General features: G+C 49.5%; 1 protein-coding gene and 1 pseudogene across 2 annotated transcripts in view; both read right to left on the bottom strand.

Annotated features, from left to right (window-relative positions):
- RPAP3 (RNA polymerase II associated protein 3) overlaps positions 1-4326 on the bottom strand; it is a 35239-nt gene that overhangs the window by 13547 nt on the left and 17366 nt on the right. The window lies entirely within an intron of this gene.
- The window catches only part of LOC102774157, a 1755-nt pseudogene continuing 254 nt past the window's right edge, over positions 2826-4326 (bottom strand).

Genomic DNA, 4326 nt, shown 5'->3' with positions numbered 1-4326 from the left:
GCGCCCCCACCAGTGCACAATTGGGGCAGGGGAGGGACACAAGAGGTTGGCCAGCCGGGGAGGGGCTGTGGGAGGGCTCCAGGGCATGTCCAGCCTGTCTCGCTCCAGTCCTGACCGGTAGGACCCCAGCAGCATACCCCTACCAGTCGGAACATCTGCCCCTTGGTGGTCAGTGCACATCATAGTGAGCGGCTGAGTAGCCTTAGCATATCATCAGCATATTATGCTTTGATTGGTTGAACAGCCAACTGAACAACTGTACACTTAGCATATTAGGCTTTTATTATATAGGATTCCATTTTTACCTATAGTGCACATCACCCAAGGAAAAACCCACAAAACATTATATATTTGTAAGTATATCATCAACACTTCATAAATCCTACTGAGCCATGCAACCAACAATCAATTCAGTCTGACTGGGTACTGCTCTATGATAACAAGGCACTAAGAGCTAAACCACAATAACTTGAGACCCTATATATTAACACATTGCAGACGGATCTTGAGAATTCTCGTGTTTTCTGTTCTAAGGCTTACGGCTAATCACAAGAATTCTTTAAAAAGATATTAGCTTGTCAGAACACGTAATAAATAACTTCAAAATGCAATGGGTATTTGATTTTAAAGTGTGTCTTTAACATTTATGTAAAATGTTTTTTGTACTCGTTCAAAAGAATCTTATCTGGCCACTGGGTAGAGCTAGCAATAAAACTACTGGTCCACAAGATGTTAAAATAACATTAAGAAATTATTTTTAATTTATATGGCATGATAACGATATTGTGGTTACACCTGAAGTATCCTTTAGGGATAAAATGTCATAATGTCTGCAACTATTTACAATTCAGGAGAAAAAAGAAAACTGAGACAAATATGATAAAAATAAGCTATGGCTTTTTGAAACTAGATGATTTAATACATGGAGCTTTTTATACCACTTTCATGAAAGTTTGAAAAGTTTCATAATAAAAATACTTTTTAAAAAGAATCCCCTGTGATTACATTCTCCCCAAGGCCTAAGTGAATATCATTATACCCTCAAAACAAGACCTGCTCTGAACAAAATCAGATTTTCTAATGAACTTAAAAATTTCTGAATTCTTGAATTTGTTTTTCAACAAGAGAGAAAGAGTATCTTTCTGTGTGGGTGTGCGTGCATCTATTCTCTTACCGATATGTTTCTACCTGACTGATTATATCATTCTCCCAACCACGATACTTGCATAGCCCCCACACTATTCAGGATAAAGTCAAGCTCCTATGCAGAACACAAAGTCAGGGGCCTGCCTGACTCTCCAGCCTTATCCTTGCATTATCCCCGCATAACAACAATAATATGGACCACTTGCCCTTTCCAGAAATTACCATGAAATTTCTCAGTCTTGAGCCTGTGAACTCCACTGGGACACCTGTTTTTTTTCATCTCGCTAACTCAGACTAACCCCTTAGATCTCAGTTCAGCTCAAATTCCTGTTTGGAAAGTTGTCCCTCTTATATTCCTCATCTAGTCTGTAATGTCTAACAACAGTCACCATGTGGTGGAGAAAACTTCTGTATTAAGTGTGCATCTAAAAGATACACTAGAAAAAAAATACAAGTAAGAGTCATATTTAATTTAAAATATACCATTAACTTACTATAACATACTAATGTGATTATCAACTAAAACAATATAATAATACAATAAATTAGAGCGCTCATAAATGTAGATATAATTTGTCACCTATTAGAAGTTATTATTCTTGGCATTAGTCAAACCTAGGAATCCAGGTCTTACAATTTTTAAATCATGCACAATTCTTGAATAGCAAAAAACAAAATTTTCATAAGCTAGCAAGACATGCAATAATCTTTACTCTGACTAATCAAAATAATATATTTCTAGTTATGTCTTTTAGATTCAATGAGGTTAAATATACAACCAAAATTCACTTCTATGAGAGGGGTTCCTAACTTGAGGCCCTTTGAGAAATCTGAAAACTTAGATGGGAAAAACATTACATCTTTATTTTCACTAACTTTTATTTTTTTTTTTTTTTGGACTCTTCCCCCTTCACCTGCTTTAATAGCTCTAAAACACCAAAGAGGAGGGGCTTGGTTTTCGCTGACTCTGCTTTAAAACATCATGGCTTTCTGTTCCATAGGAGAGGAGGGGGCTGCAGAGGGCCCAGCCCACGGGGGTGACTTTGGTTGTCTCTGGTTTTGTTGCATAGAGGAGGCTGGGGTACGAGAAGACACCGAGGCACCGCTGCGAGGTTCCTGGCTGGTCCGACCCAAGCCAGACAGTGTGCTACCTCGTTCCACCAGCAGGAGGCGACTGTTCCGTCTGGCTTTTCTTCCTTTGGGGTTGCTGGCCGGATGGGCGGGGAAGGGAGGCCAGAAAAGGGATGTAGTGTGGCATCGCTGTAGGTGAAGCGAAATCTAGGCCTGGGACTGTGGGCAGAAAGCTTCCTCTCTCCAAGGGGCGTCGATGCGGGAAGATTCCTCCCTCACCTAAGACTGGGAGAGGGGAAGTTCCGGGCCAGGCAGCAGTTAAAGCTCTCTAGCGCACAAGGGCACCTCTTCTTCCCAGTTCAGAGGACGAGCTTTTAGGAAACGCTGCTGCCTTCCCAGGAATGCGTGTCACCCGGGTTGGGCCACCGTCCAGAATTTAACTGTTTGCTGTGGCTCTGAGGGGGGCGGCCCCGCTGGTTTAACTGCATTGATAGTTCGGATTGGCTCTGAACTCCCTCCTTCAGCCCCCGAATGGACGGGCCTGGAATTCTAGAAATTCCACACCAAAGGGGGACATGCCAAAGCGAAAGGGAAAGGAAGTTAAAAAACTAGACTGTCTTTCCCGATCTCCCTTCCTCACTCCTGGTCGGGGCGCCCCTGCAGGCCGCCGTCTCAACCTGCTGCAGATGGAGGCGCACGTCGTGGGCGGTCTTCCAGAGCACCACGATGGCGGGGAAGGAGCTGGGCTCGGCCTCCTGCGCCTCCTGGATCAGGCGGTGCATGGGGTAGCTGCGGCGCGGGAAGGCCACGTCACCGCCGGCCAGCAGCCCCATGGGGCAGAAGTCATTGGCGCCGTCGCCCACGTAGAAGAGGCGCTCGAAGTGCACGCCGTCCTGGGCCCGCTCGCGCAGGTAGTCGCTGAGCACCTTGTGCTTGCACATGTTGCTGGGGCACCGCGCGCAGCTGTGCGCGTGGAAGGGCCGCAGCGCCAGCAGCCCCCGCGCGTCGGCCCCGACGGGTTGCTGAGGATGCGGCGGAACAGGCCCAGGTGACCGGCGGCGCGCAGCGCGCTCGGATCACCTCGCAGCAGGCTCCCTGCTTGGCCACAAACTGCAGCAGGTCGCCCATGCCCGGGGACAGGGGGATGGCCTCGTAGACGGCGCGCAGGTCCCCCGGCCGCACGCCCTGCTCGCCCAGGTACTGGAAGACCCGCTGCATGTACTCGTTGTAGAAGCCCTCGCGGTAGGTGGCGCGCAGGCTCTCCGGCAGCCGCTGGCCCGGCGCGGCGCGCACGATCGAGTCGTCGCTGTTTTCGTCCACGATGGTCTCGTCAAAATCGAAGGTCAGGAGGAAGCGCGGCGCGCCCTGCACCGCCATCCCGCCGTCCCTAGACAGGCATCGGAGGCCAGCAACCCGAAAACACCCGCTCATTGTTGGTGCACCACCCCAGCACCACCTGTAGGGACTGCTGGGCTCTAGCCGTGTCCAGAGCTCCTCTAGAGCAGTTTTGTCCTGAATGATCAAATCATTCTGTGTCGCCGAAACCGGTTTGGCTCAATGGATAGAGCGTCAGCCTGCGGACTGAAAGGTCCCAGGTTCGATTCCAGTCAAGGGCATGTACCTGGGTTGCGGGCATATCCCCAGTAGGGGATGTGCAGGAGGCAGCTGATCGATGTTTCTCTCTCATGGATGTTTCTAACTCTCTATCTCTCTCCCTTCTTCTCTGTAAAAAATCAATAAAATATATTTTTTAAAAAAAATCATTCTGTGTCGTCCAAAAGAGTTCCTCAAATAAAAGGGGCAAGGATCTCGGAGCTTCTCCGGCAGGGTGCGGAGCAGCGGCGGCGGCGGCAGCGGCGGCAGAAGTCTGTCCCGGCTGAGTTTGAAGCGCAGAGAGTGGAGAGAGGGGCTCGCGGCGGTATTGGGGCGCAGGATGGAGCAGGGGGTGCCTGCGGGAGCTGCAGGGGACGCGGTGTCTCATCCACCCTCGGGTTTCTGGGCTGCGGCTCACGAGTGCCTCCGATCCGGAGGGGCCGTGGGTGATGTGCGTCTGGGCCATCCCCTCCACCTGCCTTCCATCCCCCCCGCCGGGGCCGCAGCGCGTCTCCT

Source organism: Myotis davidii, unplaced genomic scaffold, assembly GCF_000327345.1.
Source record: "Myotis davidii unplaced genomic scaffold, ASM32734v1 scaffold290, whole genome shotgun sequence".
Classification (NCBI taxonomy): Eukaryota; Metazoa; Chordata; class Mammalia; order Chiroptera; family Vespertilionidae; genus Myotis; species Myotis davidii.
This window is presented reverse-complemented; position numbering and strand designations above follow the sequence as displayed.